Raw genomic sequence first — 25,732 nt, 5'->3', positions numbered from 1 at the left:
GTCGAGAAATCTCCCAACCACCTGCTGGCAGGAGGTCCTACCCGATGCCCTACACTCCATTAGGTCACTCCTCTGCACGGCCACGAATGAGACCACTCACAACCGATTGTTTGTCTTCCCCAGGAAGTCTACCTCTGGAGTCTCGCTTCCACCCTGGCTGATGGCTCCGGGTCCTGTTTTTCTCTGGAGACACGCGAGGAGCCATAAAATGGACCCCCTCGTCGAAAAGGTCCGACTGCTCCACGCCAACCCCAGTTACGCCTACGTTGGGTACCCCGACGGCAGGCAAGATACGGTTTCCCTCTGGGATCTGGCACTCGCTGGATCCCTCACCACAGACGCCCCTTCCCGCTCCGCTCCCCTGCAGGACCCGGCACCTCCTACAACACACCCCTTCCGGCTCTACCCCCCATTGGTGAGCACCTACCGCGCGCCCCCCCTTTACACACCCCGCCGGCGCCGGCACCGCTACCCCCGGCCCTGCCTAGTCCCCCTGCCCCGACCCGGACCAAAGCTCCGACCGCTGTGCTCCCGGATGTGCCCTCAACCAGGACGTCCGTGCCCGCCGCACCACCGCCCGAATTGAAGAGGTCGATGAGGACGATCCGGCCACCGAGACGGATGGACCTATGATTGCACTTCACCCCCGCCGGACTCTTTTTAAACAGGGGGTGAATGTGATGAACGGTTACTGCCTTATCACCATGTAAGGTGATGTCCCCTTTAAGACCGGGCTTGGAACCCTGGGGACTCCGCTTCTGGCTCCGCCCATCTGTGAGCCATATATAAAGGGCTGCCTCATGGGCTGTGCAGCAGTCAGCACATGTCTCAGCTCTCGCACAGTTCTTAGTCTAATAAAGCCTTCTTTACCGTTTACACTCTAAGCGTCGTTATTGAGGGTACCTCATATATGTTTACTATTTGGAATAACCTTCGAGCTCTAATTTAGTAGTGTAAATAAATTAGTTTAGTTTTTCAAAAGAGCTTCAAATGTCTTTGTGATCACGACGTCTTCCGTCCTGGAAATCCCTCACAGAGATCACTGCAATAGTAGGAAACGATATGGCCCCTCTCATTTGTATCAGGAAATCGGTTCACAGCTCGGGGGAGTCAGCAACCACACTGAGAGTGTGGTATTCTGCAGGAAATTAAAAATAATATGGAAGAAGATTCAACGTTTCAGTCAGTGTGAAATATACTTTCTTAGCCAGAGCAGGTAAAGCGAAAAGACTTGGAGAAGTCATTCTCGCGACTTTCAGAGTTATGGGTGGGATGAGAAATGATTTTAGGCTTGTACCATTCTGCCTGAAATGTTAAATGATGAATGTTTTGAAACAAGAAGGAATGAAGTTATTTCTCAGACGTATTACTGTCTTGAGCCTCACAAATCTGTTCAAAGGATCAGGGAGGAATTAGCCCAGCAATCCACTTGGCAGATGGGATGTTAATTTAATTTGGAATTTACTTTGTTAATTACATCCATTCTGAGAGCAAGATAGAGTGAAATACATTTTTAAATGAGCACAAGTCTACAGAATGCAGCATAGTCTAGGAAGTGTACATCAGGAACAGTGTACCCCAGGGGCATTATTCAACAGTGCACCCCAGAAACAGTGTACCCAGCCAGCTGTGTACCCAGGAACAGTGTACCCATCCAGTTGTGTACCCAGAAACAGTGTACCCATCCAGTTGTGTACCCAGAAACAGTGTACCCAGCCAGTTGTGTACCCAGGAACGGTGTACCTCAGGGACATTATGCAAATGTGTACCCGAGAAACGGTGTGCCCCAGAAATAGTGTACCCAGGCACTAGTACAGCCAGGAACTGTGTACTCCAGGAACATTGTACAAGGGCAGTGTACCCCAGGAATAGCAGATACCAGAAGAAGCGTTAACCAAGAATAGTGTAAACCAGGAACAGTTCATATTAAGAGCAGTGTACCCCAGAAGTAGTGTGCTCCAGGAACAGTGTATGCTAGGAGCAATGTAACCTTAGAGCATTGGACCCCCAGAGCAGTGAATCCTAAGGACCGTGTATACCAAGAAAGTGTACTCTATGAACAGTGCACGCTAAGGTCAATGTACCCCAGGAACATTAGATTAGATTTAGGTTTATTGTCATGTGTACTGATGTACAGTAAAATCTATTGTTCCACGTAAGGTCCGAATTACCGAACAGCAAGTCTTTCGGGACTTGTGGGAGGAAACTGGAGCACTCAGAGGAAACCCATGCAGAAACAGGGAGAACATGCAGACTCCACACAGACAGTGACCCAAGCCGGGAATCGAACCTGGGACCCTGGACATGTGAAGCAACAATGCTACCCACAGTGCTACCGTTCTGCCCTATATGCCCAATTGCCATACCAGGCTGTGATGCAGCCAGATAGGATGCTTTTGATGGTGCACCTGTAATAGTCAGTGTGGACATGACGAATTTCCTTAGTTTCCTGAGGAAGTATAAGTGCTTTTGTGCTGTCTTGGTTATAGCGTCGATGTGGGTGTACAGATTTTTGGTGATGTGCATGTCATAATATCCACTCATGTATATAATGAGATGCAGACAGGCAGTGATTGACACATAGGATGACCAGTAAGCACACAACACAGCACAGCCAATCACCAGACAGGACACTACCACGATAAAGCCAGAGGGCACTAGGTTTCCCGCTCTCTCGGGACCCAGCTACTGAGACAGTCAGGGTCCATGAGCTAGCAAGCACCAACACCATGCGGTAGCTAGTAAGTCTGGTCAGGCTACTACAAGGTCACTAGTCAGATCAGTATAGTGTCGACCCACAGCTGAATATGTACAGCAGTTCATCTAGTTGAATAAAGTTGGATCTTCTCCTGTGTTAGACGTTTGTTTTTAACTTCCCTGCATCGAGTGCAGTCCACATCGAACCAACCTGCCTAACACATCATGGTACCAGAGTGATATTGATCTTGATGGACCTACCTCGAGTGAATCAGCATCGACCAGCAAGCAGCCATCCAGCGAAATGAAAAACATCCAGCCTCCTCCGCAACTCCGCATCTCCGGAAACCTCGGCGCCAACTGGAAAATCTTCAACCAAAAGTTCCTCTTGTACATCGAGGCCCCCGACTTCGAGGCAGCATCGGATGCCAGGATGATCGCCCTATTTCTCTCCACTGCGGGGGACCATGCCATTCATTCGCCAACGGCGAAGACAAAACGAAATTCAAAACAGTCCTGCTGAAGTTCGACAGCTACTGCGACATTGAGGTGAATGAGAGCTTTGAACGGTACATCTTCCAGCAGAGGCTTCAGTTTAAAGATGAACCTTTTCAGTCCTTTTTGACCCATCTCCGCATCCTAGCGCAGTAATGACTCGGCGGCTGATTCCATGATCCGGGATCAGATCGTTTTTGAGGTCCACTCCGACTCCCTGCGGCAGCAGCTCCTTAAAATCAAACAGTTGACCCTTTCCGGTGCTATCGAGAGGAGCGTTGTCCATGAGCATGCCAAGAATCGTTACTCCCAAATCAGGGCGGCAGAAATTGCAAAGGTGGCCTCCCACGAGGCAGAAAGGGTGCAGGCTATTGCACAGATGCAGGGCCCGAGCATCGAGGAGAGTGGCCGTTTTGCGCGCTTTTCTCGGATCCCTACGACCGAGTGGGCGATGAGGCCGAAAACCCGACTGCGCAGGTGCATACGTTGGCCGACCGCACTGCGCATGCGCGATGGCGCACAGATCGCGCTGACGTCGGCATCATGACGTGTCCGAATTGTGGCTCCGTCCACTTAAAGCGGCAATGTCCGGCAAAAGGACGCCGATGTCTCCAGTGTGGCAAGCTTGGCCACTACGCAGCCCTCTGCAGATCCGCTCCACCGCTCAGCAGCCAGCGATCCCAGCTGTGGCGCAGAAGTATCCGCTCAATACAACAAGGCATGCCAGATTCTGATCCCGACAGCCCAACGGACCCTGATGCTGACGGCCTCAAGTCTCCATATCGGGTGGGCAACATAACCACACATGAGCTGGCCTCCACCACACCAGCGCAATGCCTCTCGATCCTCAGTGTGGATCCCGACGACGAGTGGTGTGCTGTCCTCACAGTTAACAAGGCTCGCATCCGACTTAAACTGGACACCGGCGCGTCTGCGAACCTCATCTCACAATCCGACCTCGACCATCCGGGCCCGACCAAGCATTCCTCCACCGATCTGCCAGCGATCCTGCCGGCCCACGCGACCACCGCAATGGCAGCGATCCCACCTCTCCACGTGCAGGCGGCTCCTGGTCCACCTCTGCGGCGATCAACAAGAATTTGTCGCCCGCCACAAAGACTGAATCTGTAGACTTAACTTTTGTAAATTTTTGTGACTGAATCTATCGACTTAACTCTTGTAAATATTGCTTAGTTTGCCATGTATCTGCACTATCAACATCTTCCCATGTCTATAAGTTTGTTCAATCACCGTTTGTATATAGTCAGGCATATATATATATACATACCTCAGTATTTATTTAACTCAAAAAAAAGTGGGAGATGTCATAATATCCACTCATGTATATAATGAGATGCAGGCAGGCAGTGATGATTGACACATAGGATGACCAGTAAGCATACAACACAGCACAGCCAATCACCAGACAGGACACTACCACGATAAAGCCAGAGGGCACTAGGTTTCCCGCTCTCTCGGGACCCAGCTACTGAGACAGTCAGAGTCCACGAGCTAGCACAGTGCAAACACCATGCGGTAGCTAGTAAGTCTGGTCAGGCTACTACAAGGTCACTAGTCAGATCAGTATAGTGTCGACCCACAGCTGAATATGTACAGCAGTTCATCTTGTTGAATAAAGCAGTGTTGGATCTTCTCCTGTGTTAGATGTCTGTTTCTAACTCCCCTGCATTGAGTGCAGTCCACATCGAACCAACCTGCCTAACACATTAGTGCACACCGCGGAATTTGAAGCTGTCAACCATCTCCACCTCGCAGGATTGGGCTGCCCCAACTGCGCATGTGCGGGTTGGCGCGGCGCACATTTGGCGCCGCGTAAGGACGCTGGAGCGGCGTGAACCGCTCCAGCGCCATACTGGCCCCCTATGGGGGTCAGAATAGGTCGTGTCCGGGCCCTGTTCGCGCCGTCGTGTTGCAGGCTGTGAGCTCTGTGCTCCGAGCTGGCTGCTACTAGAATGAGCGGGAACTCTCCTGTCCCCTGTCTTTATCGTGCGTGTGCTCTCACTGATGATTGGCTGCGGTGTTGTCTATGCTGATTGGTCCCACTGCATGTCCATCAGTGTGTGTGTGTGTCTGCACCATAATATACTGGTGTATATTATGACATCTATGACGCTTTCCGCCACCTGCATGCTCCTAAGTGCATCCAACTGCTGCTCCAACCGAACCATGCGGTCTGTGAGGAGCTCCAGTTGGGTGCACTTTCTGCAGATGAAGACATCCGTGACGCTGGAAGCCTCCCGGACCTGCCACATCTCACAGTCAGAGCATTGCACCCCTCTAATTGACATTGAGTCAATTAATGAGTAAATTAAATTTAAAAGTTTAAAAAGAAAAGTTACTGTTAACTATATGTTTCCTAGCACTAGATTTCTACTATAAATGTGAAAGCTAAATACAGTACTCTCCGATCTCTGGCTTAGATACCCCTCTAAATTATAATTAAGTAATTATGTTTAATTAGTTTACCAATGCTTAATTTTTTAATTTAGCGTAGATTCCCAACCAGCCAATCAGGTCACAGCTTTTCTGTGATGTTACTTCAGTTTCCCCTCCACACACACAATTTGAAAAGGTAATAAAAGTAAAAATGAGTAAAAATCACTTACTTACCTTCCGAGGGTCCCAGATGCTCTCTGGTTCTCTCCCTGCAGATTATAAGTTACAGGCCAGAAGAAAGAGAGAGAACAAAACAGTAGGGAAAAAGCACCTTCTCCCACTCTGCATCAAATTACCTCACTGCACCAAATTACCAAGTTCCAAATTCCCACTCTGGATGTTTCTCACTCAGACTGTGTCTCTTTGACCTGCACAAAGGTGGGCATCGACCTGTTCCACACGCTGGTTAGAGACTGTGGTGCACGCACCTCGCAGGGTCCCAGCACCCCTTAAGGACCGCCTCAAGCAGCAGCTGCAGGACCTCCAGAACCAAGGAGTGATTTCCAAAGTCACGGAATCGACCGACTGGGTCAGTTCCATGGTATGTGTAAAATAGCCTTCCAGCGAATTAAGAATTTGCATTGATCCCAAGGATCTAAATCGCAATATCATGAGGGAGCACTATCCAATTCCCAAACGTGAAGAGCTCACATGTGAGATGGCTCGCGCCAAGCTCTTCACCAAACTCAACGTCTCAAAAGGATTCTGGCAAATCCAGCTCGATAAATCCAGCAGGAAACTTTGCACATTTAATACCCCTTTTGGCAGATATTGTTACAACAGGATGCCGTTTGGGATCATATCTGCATCAGAGGTGTTCCATAGGATTATGGAACAAATGATGGAAGGCATTGAAGGTGTTGGCGTCTATGTCGATGACATAATCATTTGGTCCACCACCCCGCAGGAGCATGTTAGTCGCCTCCAGCGCGTATTCAGACGTATACATGAGCCTGGCCTCCGCCTCAACAGGGCCAAATGCTCTTTTGGTCAGACGGAACTCAAGTTCCTCGGGGACCACATCTCCCAATTGGGCGTGCAGCCGGATGCGGACAAGGTAGCTGCCATCACAGCTATGAAAACACCAGAGGACAAGAAGGCGGTCCTCCGATTTCTGGGCATGGTCAAATTTTTAGGGAAATTTATCCCTAACCTCGCCTCTCATACCACGGCTCTCAGGAACCTGGACAGGAAGGCGACAGACTTCCAATGGCTCCCTGCCCACGAGCGCGAATTGAAAGAACTCAAAGCAAAACTGACCACGGCCCCGGTCTTAGCTTTCTTTGATCCAACAAAGGAGACCAAAATTTCGACCGATGCCAGTCAATCCGGCATTGGGACAGTGCTCCTTCAACGTGATGAGGCCTCATCATGGGCTCCCGTTGCATATGCATCACGTGCGATGACCCCCACGGAGCAGCGCTACGCGCAGATAGAAAAGGAGTGCCTGGGCCTTCTGACCGGTGTGGTTAAGTTTCACGATTATGTCTTCGGACTTCCTCAATTCACCGTCGAGACCGACCATCGCCCGCTGGTCAATATAATACAGAAAGACTTGAACGATATGACGCCTCGCCTCCAGCGTATTCTTCCCAAGCTCCGGCGATATGACTTCCAGCTGGTATACACCCCAGGCAAAGACCTCATCATTGCTGACGCTCTCTCCAGGGCAGTCAACACACCATGTGACCCAGCAGGATTTGTCTGCCAGGTTGACGCCCATGTGGCATTCGCGGCCTCCAATCTACCTGCCTCGGATGAACGCCTCCTCCAAATTCGCCGCGAGACGGCGGCTGACCCTTTGCTACAGCGCGTCATGCGCCACCTAACGGACGGGTGGCTCAAGGGCCAATGCCCTCAGTTCTATAATGTCAGAGATGATCTGGCAGTAGTAGACGGGGTTCTTCTAAAACCGGACCGCATTGTCATCCCGCATAGCATGCGCCAAAGTGTCCTGGAACAACTACACGAGGGCCAACTTGGCGTGGAAAAGGGCCCGAGAGGCAGTTTACTGGCCCGGCATTATGAGGACATATCCAACACAGTGTAAACTTCCCCACTTGTCAGCGCTTCCAGCCAGCCCAACCACGTGAGACCCTGCAGCCCATGAGTTGGTCACGTTACCATGGACCAAGGTGGGCATCGACCTGTTCCACGCGCTGGGTAGAGACTATGTCCTGATCGTGGACTACTTTTCGAATTACCCGGAGATGATACGGTTGCACGGCATCACCTCGCCTGCCATCATTCGTGCATGTAAAGAAACATTTCCTCGACACGGCATCCCGCTCACAGTCATGTTGGACAATGGCCCCTGCTTCGCCAGCCAGGAATGGTCCAACTTTGCCAGGTGGTACAATTTTGCCAATCACCAGTTAGAGCACACTCACTACAAAGACAGGGGGCATCAGAGTTTCTGCTTTTTCGGGATGCAGTCTCCTACAAGGACAGAGCTTACAGCTTACAGCACAGGTCCTCACCATGTGCTGAGTGCATAGACTGGTTCGCACAGGCATAGGTCTTTAGTTTAATCTAACATCGTGTTAACCCACAGTGAAAGTATATTCAACAGTTTCTAACTTAATAAAATCGCGTTGCACTATTTTAAGTGTTGGTGGCCTGTATGTGTTCCACGGATCCAGAACACCCAACACATCATAGGGGACATAGGTTTATAGTGCGTGGGGAAAAGTTTAAAACAGATGTGCGAGGGTTATAAATACATGGAACACGCTGCCTGGGGAGGTGGTGGGACCAGGTACAATAGCGGCATTTAAGGGATATTGAGACAAATATATGAATAGGGTGGGAATGGAAGGATACGGACTCCGTAAGAGCATACAGTTTTAGTTTAGGCAGGTACCATGGTTGGCGCAGGCTTGGAGGGGCTAAGGGCCTGTTCCTGGGCTGTATTGTTCTTTGTTCTTTGTTCTTTGTTACCTCTTCTGGACAATTGCCAGGGAAACACGGAAGTGGGATCTTCCAGGAGGGATTGCCTAGCGCGTGATTGGGGAACCCCCCCAAACTCTGGTGCCAGGGAATCTTGGCCCGGTTTTCAGTTGGCTGCAATTAGTGGCTGAAGGCGCCGAAGCGTTTCTCCACAATGTTTCCAAATGGTGGACGTGATTTTAAATATTTTGAAGCTTTCGCATTTGAATTGTGAAACATTGAGAACAAAACGCATTGAGCATTTCAAGCTGGTTGCAGTGTGTCTCAAGGTGCATCCTGAAAATGTAACAAAATAATCAATTCAACGCTATAAAACCCGACACTATGAGGTGGAGTTTGCATAAAATAAAATCCTCCTTTTAACACAAAGCATTTTGAAAACTTGAATTCCGACAGGTGCCGTCATTCCAAACCTGTGGGGTTGAATTTGGAGGCTATGTTAGCCGTCAGTGCCGGAGTGATCTCGTGTCTCAATTTACCACATCCCTCACCCGTGACGTAATGAGGTTGCTGCCAGGAAGGCCGGGAACCTCATTTGAATACATTATAATATTATTAGCGAGCCAACCCCCTCATTGAATATTCAAACCACGCCCGTGTGACATCACGCCGACACGGTTGACAACCGCTCTATAAAAACGTGAAGCTGGCGACCTCAGCTCCCTCCTCGATATCGAGAGGTGAACACGCAGGTCGCCGCCAGGGCAATGGGCAGGCCTTCCATCTGTTAATCCATTCTTTCTGCGTGAGGAAGCCATCGGCTGAAGACTTGTGAGAGTCTGTCCACCTGCACAATAGTTGCACACCCACACCGGCACCCCGAACCTCGGAGGGGGCAGTTTCAGCTGAGATGCGTCATTTAGCGCCTCACCGCCCTCAGATCGCCCTGTTCAGTGGCAGGTCACACTCGTAGATCTGCCAGGCAGGAGGCAGGCATTCACAGGCCATACTAGGAGCATCGCTCTGTCCTCGTTGCAAGTCATCAGCAGTCTCCTGCATCGTCTGCTCATTAAGCATCATTAAGCATCCCAGGCGGGCTGGTGGGTGTGATGCCCTTGACCAGGTTTACATCAACATGACTGTGACTTTACAGTGTGATGAGGAGATTGAGGATGTGCTGATATCATTCTTCCATCCTGGCTGCAATTAAATAAGAGTGGCGAGGCACTTTCAGGGTGCATAAAGAGTTAATACATGAAATGGTGTTAACATTGATGTCCACTTGTGCCTAAACACACCCATGTCCACACTGTGACGATAATCTCTTCACCTTCCTAACCCTAACTCGACATCTGGGTGTCTCCCCAGCCTCCTCAGCTGGGGAATGAGGTGGCCTGCTGTCTGCCATGTCCCGTTGCCTGAAATGACCTTGGTTGATGACCCCTGGAGGGCTGGGGCCTGTTTTTGGGATGCACAGGTGTGGGGGAGCCTCCCACCTCCATGTACGTGGCTTGGAGGGGGGCGGTCAGTGACAGGAAGGGTGGGGCGTCAGAGGGGGCTGGATACCCCCAGGGTCTCCTGGGTGGAAGGCCCCGGGCTCTGCAGCAGACTATCCTCTGCCATGTGGGTGCCCGCCCCTGGGCTCTTCCATGGGATTGGGGTGAGATCCTGACTCTGCCATTATAGCTCCAGCAGGTGGGGAACAACCGAACCCAGGGGCACATCATCTGAGCGGGTCTCAGCAGAGTCCTGGGTTCCAGCATCCCTTCAAGCGCTGGATCCCTGGGACATCCCCACCTCCACCTGCTGTGGAGCACCAGCAGTGAAGGGCTCACCAGTGAGTGACCCAGAAGCCTGCCTTTCAATGATTCCAACCGAGGCGCAAGCTTCTACGCTGGTGGAGGGTGTGGGTGACAGCTGTGACCTCTCTTCGATGCAATTCTCCGAGATGTTTCCCGCGGATCTGCTCGGGTCTGTATTGTGTGGATGAGCTGTGAGGAGGGTGCAGAGATGCTTTGGTATGATTTGGACAAGTTGAGTTCATGGTAAAATGCATGGCAGATACATTATGATGTGGTTAAATGTGAGGTATCCACTTTGGTAGCAAAAAACAGGAAGGAAGATTATTACTTGGATGGCTATAGGTTGAGAGAGGGGAATGTGTAATGAAACCTGGGTGTCCTACTACACCAGTCACCGAAGGTAATCATGCAGGTGTTGCAGGCGGTAAAGAAGGCAAATGGTATTCATCGCGAGAGGATTCGAGTACAGGAGCAGGGATGTCTTGCTGCAATTATACAGGGTCTTGGTGAGGCCACACCTGGAGTACTATGTACGATTTAGGTGTCCTTATCTGAGGAAGGATGTTCTTGCTATGGAGGGAGCGCAGCGAGGGTTTACCAGACTGATTCCTGGGGTGGCTGAAGAAAGTTTGAATCGGTTCGGATTGTTTTCGCTGGAGTTCAGAAGAATGAGGGGGGATCTCACAGAAACCCCGAAAGTTCAAGCAGGACTGGACAGGGTAGATGCAGGAAGGATGTTCCCGGTGGTGGGCGTGTCCAGAATCAGGGGTCACAGTCTGAGGATACGGGGTAGACTATATAGGTCAGAGATGAGGAGAAATATCTTCACCCAGACAGTGATGAGCGTGTGGTATTTGCTAACAAAGCAAGAGGTTGATGCCCAAACATTGTGGGCCTGGTACTCCGATCCTGAGTCTAAGTGCTGACACCAACGGAGGATCCGTGGAATTCCACATCAGAAAAATCGGTGCGGGTCCGCTACCGGTGAGGTGCTCGCACCAGCACAACGTGGAACACCTAAAGAACATGTGGGTGCAGTGTCCTCATGATAGGCTGCTCTTCACATGTGGAAAGATGTTCCACTTGATGAACGTGCATCAGATGCACATCATGCATGTCTGCATCCGATACACGGGCAGTGTGCATGGCGCCTTCGCCATGGCCTCTCCGATCGCGCCCCCCCCCTCCCCCTCATACCTCGGGGGGTTGGCTCCTGGGTGACAGGGGTTATCCCATGCGGTCATGGCTGATGACACCTATCTGGAGGCCACAGACCGAGGTGGAGACCCGCTACAATGACGCCTATACGTGACCAGGGGCGTGATTGAACAGTTGCTTCAGCAACCTAAAGAGGGCCAGAGCATCACGGAGGCATAGAGAATCCGGTCTCCAGCCAGTTCATCTGATGCAAATGGATCATTTGCAAATGGTGGTGGACAATTAAACAACTCACTGGAGGAGGAGGCTCAACAAATATCCCCATCCTCCATGATGGAGGAGCCCAGAACATCTGTGCAAAAGACAAGGCTGAAGCATTCGCAACAATCTTCAGCCAGGAGTGCCGAGTCGATGATCCATCTCCAAAGGCCCTCAGCATCACAGATTCCAGCCTTCAGCTAATACGATTCACTCCACGTGATACCAAGAAATGGCTGAAGGCACTGGATACTGCAAAGGCTGTGGGCCCTGACAATATTCCAACAATAGTTCTGAAGGTTTGTGCTCTAGAACTTGCCGCATCCCAGTTCAGCTACAAAACTGGAATTTACCCGGAAATGTGGAAAATTGCCCAGATAGGTCCTGCACAGAAATAACGGGACAAATTCAACCTGGCCAATTACCATCCTATTAGTCTACTCTCAGTATTCAGCAAAACTATCAAGCAACACTTACTCAGCAATAGCCTTTTACGCGTAATGTTCAGGGCTGCTGTGACCTTCATGGTCATCGGGAGCAAGTATCCTCTTCTCCGAGGTACCAAGTCCGCAAGGGCATGGCACATGGCACAGGTGCCGCACCGTCCCGTTGTTGAGATGGAGCCTCCAATGGATATGCTCCCAGTCATCCGTTGATACACCAGCGATGCCTGTACACCCTGGGCCATTGCCCTTCTGAGTCCCTCCCGGGTCTGATGGGCGACCGGGTCCTCAGAGTGTGGGGCGGGCAACAGCACATGGTCTAGCACCTAGAGCCTCTTCGAACGCTACTGCCGCCCGCTGCCTTCTCCGGCGAATAGCCACCTGGGCTGCAACCAGCAACGGGATGGTAGCTTCTGCAGTATCATCCATAATGTGGATCAGTAAGGAACTGGGGAGGGTGAGAGACCTGCAATCAACTATGGCTTCCACCCTGGGATCCTTGGATCCCCCAGGTGTCCCCCACACTCCTGGTGCATACGCAGCTGGGTCCCCTGGGCACCGTGCCTCAAACCCCGGACCGCACACACCCGCTGGAAGCGTTACATGGACCGGGCGCTGGTTTCCTCGCTGGTCCACGTGTTCAGCCTCTGGTCGTCGGGATGTCCCCAGCGTCTGGTTGGAATGTTGGCTGCTGTCTCTGTGGCGTTGATGCCCCTGGAGTTCCGGCACTGTGCCCAGGTCTCTCAGTCTGATTGGGGTGCTAGGCAGCAACAACTAGCAGGCCACCATTTGTACCGCCGACCCGATAGCGAGGTCCAGTGGCGGTTCGCCCTCCCCCACTCCCCGCAATGCAATTCCACCCCCACAACAGGAATTGCCGTCAACCACCCCATCATAGTACGAGTGTGACCTAATCACACCCACCAACCCACACCAGACACCCCCATAAGAGATCCCTCTACCAGAGACATCCCATAGCAGAGCCCGAGACCCCCTGAGAGAAAAAGCGGAAGTGTAGCACTTAACTGTTTTTGATGTGGTCCAAGAGCTGTCAATCATAGCTAGATGTTTACAAACATTTAAAAAAAATAAACATTTAGAGTACCAATTCATTTTTTCCAATTAAGGGGCAATTTAGCGTGGCCAATCCACCTACCCTGCACATCTTTGGGTTGTGGGGGCGAAACCCACGCAAACACGGGGAGAATGTGCAAACTCCACACGGACGGTGACCCAGAGCCGGGATCGAACCTGGGACCTCGGCGCCGTGAGGCAGCAGGGCTAAACACTGCGCCACCTTGAAATGAAATGAAAAATGAAAATCGCTTATTGTCACAAGTAGGCTTTGAATGAAGTTACTGTGAAAAGCCCCGAGTCGCCACATTCCGGCACCTGTTCGGGGAGGCTGGTACGGGCTGATGCTGCCCTAATGTTTGATAAACAGTTAGATTTAGATTTAGACTTATTGTCACGTGTATCAAGGTATTGTCCTGCGTACAGTCCAGGAAGATTGATCCATACATGAAAAACATAGGACATACGATAAATACACAGGGTAAAGACATAGATGCAGACATCGGGTGAAGCATACGGAGTATAGTGCTAACAACAGTAGAGAAGATGTGTGGGGAGATCAGTTCAGACTATAAGAGGGCCATTCAGGAGTCTGGTAACAGCGAGGAAGAAGCTGTTTTGAGTCTGTTCGTGCGTGTTCTCAAACTTTTGTATTTCCTGCCCGATGGAAGAAGTTGGAAGAGTGAGTAATCCGGGTGGGAGGGGTCTTTGATTCAGTTGCCCGCATCTCCAAGGCAGTGGGTGATGTAGACAGGGTCAATGGATGGGAGGTGGGTTAGCGTGATAGATTGGGCTGTGTTCACGACTCTCTGAAGTTTCTTATGGTCTTTGGCCGAGCAGTTGCCATACCAGGCTGTGATGCAGCCAGATAGGATGCTTTCTATGGTGCATCTGTAAAAGTTGGTAAGATTCAATGTGGACATGCCGAATTTCCTTAGTTTCCTGAGAAAGTACAGGTGCTTTTGTGTTGTCTTGGTCGTAGAGTCGACGTGGGTGGACCAGGACAGATTTTTGGAGATGTGCACCCCTCGGAATTTGAAACTGCTAACCATCTCCACCTCGGCCCCGTTGATGCTGACAGGGGTGTGTACAGTACTTTGCTCCCTGAAGTCAATGACCAGCTCTTTAGTTTTGCTGACATTGAGGGAGAGATTGTTGTTGTTGCACCATAACAATGATAATAATCTTTATTATTGTCATAAGTGGCCTTATATTAACACTGCAATGAAGTTACTGTGAAAAGTCCCGAGTCGCCACACTCCAGTGTCTGTTCGGCTACATTGAGGGAGAATTCAGAATGTCCAATTCACCTAACAGCACGCCTTTTGGGATTATGAGAGGAAACCGGAGCACCCAGAGGAAACCCACGCAGACACGGGAAGAACGTGCAGACTCCGCACAGACAGTGACACAAGTAGGAATCGTACCTGGGACACTGATGCTGTGAAGCAACAGTGCTAACCACTGTGCTACTGTGCCACCCATTCTACTAAGTTCGCTATCTCCCTCCTCTACTCTTACTCATCGTTGTTTGAGATCCGGCCCACCATGGTCATGTCATCGGCAAACTTTTAGATGCAATTAGAGCTCAATCTTGTCATGCAGTCGTGTGTGTACAGGGAGTATAGTAAGGGGCTAATTACGCAGCCTTGCGGGGCCCCGTTATTGAGGACTATCATGGAGGAGTTGTTGTTGTTTATCCTTTCTGATTGTGGTCTGTAGGTCAGGAAGTTGAGGATCCAGATGCAGAGGGAGGAGCCAAGTCCTAGGTTTTGGAGTTTGGCTGGCATTATGGTGTTGAAGGCGAAGCTGTAGTCAATGAAGTCTTACATGTAGTCTTACATTAATAATAGTCTCTTATTGTCACAAGTAGGCTTCAATGAAGCCCCTAGCCGCAACATTCCGGCGCCTGTTTGTAAATTCTATGATGAGGCCGGTATGGGAAGTCCTTGTTGTGGAGCTACTCCAGGGATAAGTTGGATCAGAGAGATGGGGCGTCATTCCCCGACCCCCCGCCGGGTCAGAGAATCGCTGGGGGCTGCCGTGAATCCCGCCCCCGCCGGTCGCCGAAGTCTCCGGCACCGGAGATTCGGCGGGGGCGGGAATCGCGCCGCGCCGGTTGGCGGGCCCCCCCGCTCGATTCTCCGGCCCGGATGGGCCGAAGTCCCGCCGATAAATTGCCTGACCTGCCGGCGTAAATTAAAGCACCTATTTACTGGCGGGACAAGGCGGCGTGGGCGGGCTCCGGGGTCCTGGGGGGGGGGCGCGGGGCGATCTGGCCCCGGGGCGTGCCCCCACGGTGGCCTGGCCCGCGATCGGGGCCCACCGATCCGCGGGCAGGCTTGTGCCGTGGGGGCACTCTTTCCCTTCCGCCTCCTCCACGGTCTCCACCATGGCAGAGGCGGAAGAGACTCCCTCCACTGTGCATGCGCGGGAAACTGTCAGCGGCCGCTGACGCTCCCACGCATGCACCGCCCCGACATGTCATTTCCGCGCCAGCTGGCGGGGCAACAAAGGCCGTTTCCGCCAGCTGGCGGGGCGGAAATTCCTCCGGCGCCGGCCTAGCCCCTCAAGGTTGGGGCTCGGCCCCCAAAGATGCGGAGCATTCCGCGCCTTTGGGGCGGCGCCATGCCTGTCTGATTGGCACCGTTTTGGGCGCCAGTCGGCTGACATTGCGCCGTTTCGGGAGAATTTCGCCCATGGTGTCTGCTGTGGACCAGTTGTGGCGGTATGCGAATTGCAGTGGATCAAGGCAGTCTGAGAGTATGGAATTGATGTGCCTCGTGACCAATTACGGTTCGTCACACAGCAGGTTGCTTGAAATCCATTCAAACGTGAAATTAAATCATCCAATCATCTGGCTGTGTGCAAGGGAGCTCTCTTATAGGGGGGCTCTGCTGGGGACTCTTTTATGGTGGTGTCTCTGGTGAGGGCTCTGGTGGGGGTGGGATAGGGTGGGCAGGATTTTAATTTTACAAGGGAGAGGGCTCTCCAATGAACTTTGGGGCACCCGCCTTGAAGACCTAACCGCGAGGTCCACCACGAGGTCCGTCATGCCAGGGTCACAAAGATTCATGCATGCTTGGAGAGTCCGGTGTCCAGTCCGTTATCCTCCTGCTGGTGTGGGACACGAACCTTGATGCCGCCGCCAGTGGGGGACCGAAGCATCTGTAACGATCGGTGGGCAGCGCCAATCCCGTTTCTTCCCCGACACTAGATTCTTTGCTGCATTGAGAACGCTGCTGCCACTAGTGGATAATCCAACCCATGCTGTTAGGGTTCATAGAGTCACAGAATCATAGAATTTACAGTGCAGAAGGAGGCCATTCAGCCCATCGAGTTTGCACCGGCCCTTGGAAAGAGGACCCTACCTAAACCCACACCTCCACCCTATCCCCGTAACCCCACCTAACCTTTTCTGGACACTAAGGGCAATTTAGCACGGCCAATCCACCTAACCTGCACATCTTTGGACTGTGGGAGGAAACCGGAGCACCCGGAGGAAACCCACGCACACACGGAGAGAACGTGCAGAGTCCGCGCAGACAGCGACCCAAGCCAGGAATCGAACCTGGGACTCTGGAGCGGTGAAGCAACACAGGTGCGAGGAGGCTGGGAGAGAGCATTAACACTGGCATGGACAAGCTAGGCTGAATTTCTGGGGCTGTGGAATTCTATGCGCAGGACAAAAACTTTGCATACAGCAGGGAGTCCATGTGAAAATTGGCCGAATCCAATTTGGTTTGTTCTACATATGAAACATATTTGTATGTTATATTTATGGCTATGAAATGGTGTTTTAAACGGTCCTCCCTCCTTAATAAAAAAGTTATACAACATTTTAATTCCATGCAATTTATAGGAACAGGAGTCAGCCATTCAGCCCGTTGAGTCTGTTCTGCCAGTCAATACGATCATGGCTGATTGGACACTGCCAAGCTTTTTAAGCCCACGACCCCCATTACCCTTTTACATTATTGCTAGTCAGACATCTATCAAACTCTGCTTTAACAATACTCAATGTCTGAGATTCCACAGCCCTCTGGGATAGAGAATTCCACAGATTCACAACTCTCTGAGGAAAGAAATTTCTCTTCATCTTGATCCTAAGTGCCGTCCCCTTCATTTTGAAATTGTGTTCCCTGGTTCTAGACTCCCCAAACACGGAAAAAACATCTCACCTGTATCTATCCTGTCTATTCCTTTATGAATTTTGTAGGTTTCAATGAGATCACCTCTCATTCCTGGAAACTGGTGAATACAGGACAAGTTTCCCCAATCTCTCGTCACAACACAGTCCCTCCATCCCCGGAACAAGGCTGGTGAGCCTTTGTTTCACTCCCTCTATGCCAATAATATGCTCCCTGAGGTAAGGGGACCAAAACTGTGCAGACTACTCCAGATGTGGTCTAACCAAGCTTCTATACAATTGAAGCAAAACTTCGCTACTCCTTCCGTTGTTTTCTGAAGACTATGGACTCCTTTTGTGTGAGTCATAGCCAGTCATGACTTCAGTCAGTGTGAAGCATTTATCATTATATTTCCCTTTTAAATAATTTTGTAAAGTAGCCAGGATGATACAACTGTGTCTTCTTGACATGACAGTAGAATCTTTCACCATTTCTTCTGGTGGCTTTTGGCTTTTGTGTTGTGCAAAATGAACCAGATCAATTTGAAGAACATCTTCAAGTTCGATGTCAATGAAGTCAACTTGTAGACCCAAGGTGCAAATATTCTTCCAGTTCGCACACAGAAATATATGTACCCTCAGAAGTGGCAAGTGATGGTTCAATTAACCAATGCCAAACTCACCGTCGACAATCGCCCAGAGATTTCATCCCTGGGATCCAATACAACCAAGTATCACTACAAAGACTCACCCTGGTCACCCCAAATATTTTGCATTGTGGACACCACAATTCCAGAGATCATAAGCATATGGGCCTGTCCTTGGTCACTTTTCATGTTATCATCAAGACAATGACGAGGACCACCAGGAGGTCCATCATAAACCAAATGCTGACGCTGAGAGAAGACCAACGAACTATGCGATGCAGGTCAACAGCCGACACTGAACCCATTCCAAACATGCAAACTTCATACTGCTACTGTTGTAGAAATTCAAGCTTCAGTGTGTTTCTTCATTTATTCCAGTCCCTGCTTTTAAGCTTCACGTAAATAGCAGCCAAAATTCAAAGGTTGAACCACCATTAAAAACTAGGCCTCATGCTATTTGCAAATGTGTTCGGCGTTCAATCTGCCGTTTTGTGTGGGGCTCGATCGGTGAAACAAATTGTTTTCACTGTTACATTTGCGACGTGAGCAAGCAGCAACTTAAAATTAGCCTCAGCGTTTGAACGGCGATCATTGCCAGATAATCTATTTCAAAATAATATGGTGATATCACCACCAGCAATGAAAATGAAATGAAATGAAAGGGTGCAAGGGATGGAGAAGGAAAGATGGAGCATTTAAAAAGCACTTTTCACTTTGTCGCAACATCCAGTCAATCACTTTGTAATGTTGGCGCTGATGATATGCGGGAAAACTCTGATTCTATAGCCAATATTCACACAGCTGAAACTTGCCATTTTCTAGCACCCCCAACACAATAAAAGATCTCGAGGCGCTTTACAGGTGCTGAGGTACCCTCAATAACGAAGCTTAGGGATTAAACTGTAAAGAAGGCTTTATTAGACTAAGAACTGTGTTAGAGCTGAGACATGTGCTGACCATGAGGCAGCCCTTTATATATGGCTCACAGATGGGCGGAGTCCCCAGGGTTCCAAGCCCGGTCTTAAAGGGGACATCACCTTACATGATGATAAGGCAGTAACCGTTCATCACAGGTGCATACTCGGACAACGGACCATGTAAGGATGTTTGAAAAAGGGGGTTTTAGAGGTAGAGAGAGAGAGAGACATGCAAGTTTAGGAAGGTAATACCAGAGCTTAGGATCGAAGCAGCTGAAGGTATAGTCACCAATTATTAGAATGTTTATTGTCACAAGTAGGCTTACAATGAGACTGCAATGAAGTAGGGCAGCATGGTGGTGCAGTGGTTAGCACAGCTGCCTCACGGCGCTGAGGTCCCAGGTTTGATCCCGGCTTTGGGTCACTGTCCGTGTGGAGTTTGTACATTCTCCCCGTATTTGCATGGGTTTCACCCCCACAACCCAAAGATGTGCAGGTTAGGTGGATTGGCCACGCTAAATTGCCTCTTAATTGGAAACAATTGAATTGGGTACTCTAAATTTATAAAAAAACACTGCAATTAAGTTACTGCGAGAAATCCCTAGTCGCCAAATTGGCTGCCCGTATACTGAGGGAAAATTCAGAATGTCCAAATTACCTAACAACATGTCTTTTGGGACTTGTGGGAGGAAACCGGAGCACCCGGAGGAAACCCACGCAGACACAGGGAGAACGTGCAGACTCCACACTGACAGTGACCCAAGCCGGGAATCAAACTTGGGGCCCTTGGAGCTGTGAAGCAACAGTGCTAACCACTGGAATGGGCCAGTCAGAAATGGAAGAGTAGCAGGGTTCGAGATCACAGTAAACTGCTCAGTTACTCAAGCTCAATGATGTTGGTTGAAGGATAAATGAAGATCAAGGCAGCTGACCTCCTTCAAAGAATTCCATGGACCTTTTAAATCCACTTGTGCGTTTATTCAACAAGCGCCTCCCACAGTCCAGTACTCCCTCAGCAGGGCACTTTAATGTCATCCTGGGGTTGATGTTCAAATCTCAGCGTCGAGCTTAAACCCGCTGAATCAGAAGTGCAGCCGGCACCACCAAACCAAGCTGACGTTAACTGGATCCACAAGTCCAGTTCTATAGATCAACTTGCATAGTCTGTTAGTTCAAGGTCTGCATATCAACTAAGTTTTAAAAATTCATTTACTCCTATCAGTTTATAAATCACTCCCGTGGTACCTTGTGCGAAACATTAAACTTCAGTGGTAAAGCAGAACATTACAAAATGTCCATCAACTTAATGTATTTCCTTATTGCATTCACTGCACAGCTGGCCCCAAATCAGCCTCTGGCTAACAAAATGACAGGTTGCGAACTGCTCCCCATTTATCCACTGCTAATGTCACTTACAGTGACAGGGGAAAATTATCCCTCAGGAGAACAACAAAACTTGGTGAAGAGTTCTGTCCCTTCCCTCCTAATCCCGTCGAAGTAACTCTATTACAAGGCCTCTGCTGAAGCCTAGACAACAGCAAGTGCTGGATTTGATATACAGAAAACTACCACGATGATGTAACGTGTCTGCAGTCCTCTAATCCACGCAACATTTGGTTTTGGAGAAAGTTACCAGTTCATTGATGAGTATCATGCACTGGTGTCTTTTTCGTCAGGACACACTGCTTCGAACAACCAATATTAAAGTGACTTCAGAGGACGAATCAAGAGACTCGACCAATCAGCAGACTAACCAAACAAATAACATTTTTGTGAAGTTTCTCGCACATTCGAAGCATCGCACTTAATTTCGGGTTCAAAATTAAAATAACCAGGTCAAGAAGAAGAACAAAAGCCGGCACGGTGGCCCAGTGGTTAGCACTGCTGCCTCACAACACCAGCCTCGGGTGACTGTCTGCACGTTCTCCCCGTGTCTGCGTGGGTTTCCTCCGGGTGCTCCGGTTTCCTCCCACAGTCCAAAGATGTTCCAGTTAGGTGGATTGGCCATGTTAAAATTGCCCCAACAATGTGCAGGTTACGGGGATAGCGGGGGAGTGGGCCCATATAGGGTGCTCTCTCAGAGGGTCGGTGCACAGTCAATGGGCTGAATGGTCTTCTGCACTGTGAGGTTTCTATGAAAGAGACCATTTAAACAGTCTGTCTTTAACTGCCTGGAGATAGGAAAAGACCAATTACTATCTTGTTGACCTAAGAAAAGTTTGGTAACAGTATTTGATGCTTGAAGGGGATGCAGAAAGCTGCACACACATACATCTGAGTAACAGAATAAGACATTATTAATTACACAATAATGATGGTCCTGTCTTCCTAAAGTTACTGTTATAACCTGCCTACTTACCATTGGCTGGGGACTAATGACTATCCCACAATCCTGTGGGAGTATGAGCTTCCCCAATGAGGGGGGCGGAGAAACCACTAGTAAACTCCTAGTATAAATAAAGCTGGCCAGTTCAGGAACCAGCAGGAAGGAGTATGTAGCAAGGGAAGTTACTGCTACTGTTATGTATATATGTTATAGTAAATAAATGTTATTACTTTGTATCCTTAAAACTCGTGCTGGATTCTTCGTGGCCCTTACAAAACTGGCGACGAAGGTTAAAGTGAATAGCTGTCTACACTGCTGAAGCCACCTCCCTGGATTTTTGTTGGATACAGGTTGGAAGTTGTTTTCTATTATATCATGCCACTGTACGGACGTTTGGATTTTTTTTGATGCTGCGCTGGAAAGCTGGAACCAGTACACACAACGGATGCGTTACTATTTCCGGGCAAACAATATCACCGAAAACGAGCGCCAGGTGGTCATATTGCTCACCGCCTGCGGCCCGCATACGTTTGGGGTGATTAGGAGCCTTACGTACCCAGCTGCACCGGACACCAAAACGTTTGATGAACTTGTGAATATACTGGGGCAACATTTTAACCAACCCCGATAGTCCAGCATTACCGGTTTAATACTGCTGAGAGGACCCCTGGAGAATCCCTTGCCGATTTTCTATCCAGGCTACGCAGGATTGTGGAGTACTGTGACTATGGTGAGACCTTGTCAGAAATGTTACGCGACCGTTTGGTTTGCGGTATTAACAATGCGGCCACCCAGAGAAAGTTGTTAGAGGAGCCAACATTGACTTTTCAACAGGCCATTCAAATAGTATTGTCCCGAGAGAGCGCAGAGCGAGGAGTACAGGAGCTACAGGGAATGGAAGTGCATGCCTTGGGCCGCAACCCCTTCCGTCACTCCTGCGGTACCTTGGGCGAGGCAACGTCCGGACCGACGCCAGTGGCCGTTGGACATTCCTCCCCGAAGGGAGCCTTCTCCAGAGCCAATGGATGAGGAGCCATGTCCGTGTCAGACTTGTAGGCGCCGACCCCGTCGCGGACGGTGGTCCTGGGGGCGCCAGAGGCGCCGTCGTTCCGACCGAAACTGGGACCAGCCCAGGGGCCGTAACTGGGACCAGCCCAGAGGCCGTACCCTCCATGTGGATGAACCTGCGGTGACTACTCCTGAGGACGTGGAGACTGAGGACGACTGCCTGCAGCTGCATTGTGTGGCAGCTCCCCGTGTGGCCCCCATTAAGGTGACAGTACGGGTCAATGGCCACCCGCTTGAGATGGAGTTGGATACTGGTGCAGCGGTCTCCGTGATCGCCCAGAGGACATTCGACCGCATCAAGCAGGGTATACAGACCCTTACATTAACCGACTCACAGGCCAGGTTGGCCACCTACACGGGGGAACCACTGGACATTGCAGGAACTACAATAACCCCTGTTGTCTATGGACGCCAGGAGGGGCGTTTCCCACTTATCGTGGTGCGCGGCCATGGGCCCAGCCTGTTGGGTCGGGACTGGTTGTACCATTTGCGGTTGCAATGGCAGCACATCCTTCAAACAGTTTCTGAAGGGTTCAATGAGGTGCTAGGACGATACCCAGATGTATTCCAGCCTGGTTTGGGGAAAATAAAATGGGCCGTAACCCGTATCCAAGTTGAACCAGGAGCGCCCAGTGCGTTGGCATTTGCTACCTGCGTACCTGGTGCGCGCTCAGTGCCTTACGCCTTGCTCGAGAAGGTAGAAGGGGAGCTCACTCGTTTGGGCATTATCAGTCCCGTCCGTTTTGCTGACTGGGCAGCACCAATTGTATCTGTAATGAAGCCAGATACCACAGTTCGCTTGTGTGGCGATTATAAACTTACAGTGAATACGGTTTCCCGACTCGACCGATACCCAATGCCTCGCATAGAGGATCTCTACGCGAAACTTGCAGGTGGACTCTCATTCACAAAATTAGATATGAGTCACGCCTACCTGCAGTTGGAGCTGGACCCTGCCTCCCGACCATATGTAACGATTAATACACACCGGGGCCTGTATGAACATACACGGTTGCCCTTTGGAGTATCCTCTGCCTGCGCAATTTTTCAACGTGTTATGGAGGGCATTGTGAGAGGTTTACCACGTGTGGCTGTCTACCTAGATGACGTTTTGATTACAGGGACGTCGGAGCAGGAACATTTGGAAAATCTGGAGGCTGTCCTTAGACGCCTTTCGGAGGCTGGAGTCCGTTTACGTCGCACAAAGTGCGTATTTCAGGCAAAGGAAGTAGTCTACATAGGTTATCGGGTGGACCGCGAAGGTCTGCACCCCGTCGCAGAGAAGGTGCGTGCGATTCAACAGGCCCCCGCCCCGACTGACACTTCGCATCTCCGTTCTTTTCTCCGTGTCATAAACTATTACGGGAAGTTCCTCCCCAATCTGGCAACTACGCTGGCCCCTTTGCACCTTCTGCTAAAGAAAAATCACATCTGGGTTTGGGGTCAGCCGCAAGAAACCGCTTTCCGGCGGGTAAAGCAACAATTATCGTCGTCTGGGTTACTAACCCACTATGATCCTGGAAAGCCTTTGCTCGTCACATGTGATGCATCCCCGTATGGTATTGGGGCCGTCCTGTCCCACAAGATGGAGAACGGGGCCAATCGACCGATAGCTTTCGCCTCTCGCACATTGACTGCAGCGGAGAAAAAGTACGCGCAGATCGAGAAGGAGGGCCTGGCAGTGGTTTTTGCGGTGAAACGCTTCCACCAGTACGTGTATGGCCGCCATTTCACTATCGTGACTGATCATAAGTCTCTGCTGGGACTTTTCAGGGAGGATAAGCCAATACCGCCCATTGCTTCCGCACGGATCCAGCGCTGGGCTTTGTTGCTTGCTGCATTCGAGTATTCTCTGGAGCACAAACCAGGTACGCAGATAGCAAATGCCGACGCACTGAGCCGATTGCCTTTATCGACCGGCCCCATGTCGACCCCCACGACTGGTGAGGTGGTTGCAACCCTAAATTTTATGGACACCTTGCCTGTCACGGCATCACAGATCCGTGAGTGGACCCAGACGGAGCCAGTCTTGTCAAAGGTTCGGCACATAGTCCTGTATGGTGGGCAGCATAGACAGCTCCCAGGCAAGTTGCGGGCATTTTCCTCCAAGCTGTCAGAATTCAGCGTGGAAGACGGCATCCTCTTGTGGGGGACGCGTGTGATTGTCCCGGAAAAAGGCCAGGAGCTGATACTAACCCTCTTGCACAATGGGCATCCAGGTGTGACCAAAATGAAAATGTTGGCCCGGAGTTATGTCTGGTGGCCAGGCCTCGACACCGACATTGAGAAGGTGGCCCAAAACTGTTCCATTTGCCAGGAGCATCAGAAGCTTCCGCCGGCCGCGCCCCTACATCACTGGGAATGGCCAGGGCGGCCTTGGGCACGCTTGCATGCAGATTTTGCAGGCCTTTTTCAAGAATCCATGTTCCTTCTACTAATTGACGCCCAGTCCAAATGGCTAGAGGTGCATAAGATGCAGGGGACAACGTCCTGCGCAACAATTTAAAAGATGCGTTTATCGTTTAGTACGCATGGCCTCCCCGAGGTGCTGGTCACGGATAATGGCACTCCATTCACGAGTGAGGAGTTTGCGAGGTTCACGAAGATGAACGGCATACGCCATATCCGCACTGCCCCTTACCACCCGGCTTCAAATGGGTTGGCAGAGCGCGCAGTGCAGGCATTCAAAAGAGGCCGAAAGAAGCAGTCTTCCGGATCAATGGACACGAGACTGGCTCGCTTTTTGTTTACGTACAGGACCACCCCCCATGCAGTGACTGGGGTAGCTCCCGCAGAACTCCTAATGGGCCGGAGACTTCGCACTCGCCTTTGTACGGTTTTCCCGGATATTGGCGCAAAGGTACGCCACACACAAGACCGGCAGGGACAGGGATTTTCTCGGCATCGACCGATTCAGCAGTTTGCTCCCGGCGACCCAGTGTTCGTTCGGAATTTTGCTGGTGGTGCCCAATGGGTTCCTGGTGTAATCTTTCGCCAAACGGGCCCTATATCTTACCAAGTGCAAGCCCAGGGTCGTCTCCAGCGAAAACATGTAGACCACGTTCGGTCCAGAAGATCATCCCCTCAAAAGATTCCCGCCCCCGGAGCTCATTTCAACAGCCGCAGAGACCAGAGACAAGGGAAGGTAGTCCTCACAATCTTCCACTGGTGCCTCACTCGAAGCCTGTGCAGGTCGTTACGGGACCGAATGGAGATAGAGACGCTGACATAACGGAGGCAGCAGACTCTGACTCCGAGATGGAGACACAGGATGCATCAGAGGGGGAATCCTCGGGTCCACGGGCCGTGGATGTACAACCGTTGCGCCGTTCATCACGGAAGCGCCGGTCTCCGTCTCGTTACACGCCGCCT

This window comes from Scyliorhinus torazame, chromosome 5 (genome assembly GCF_047496885.1).
Source record: "Scyliorhinus torazame isolate Kashiwa2021f chromosome 5, sScyTor2.1, whole genome shotgun sequence".
NCBI classification, from domain to species: domain Eukaryota; kingdom Metazoa; phylum Chordata; class Chondrichthyes; order Carcharhiniformes; family Scyliorhinidae; genus Scyliorhinus; species Scyliorhinus torazame.
Note: the sequence above shows the minus strand (reverse complement) of the source record.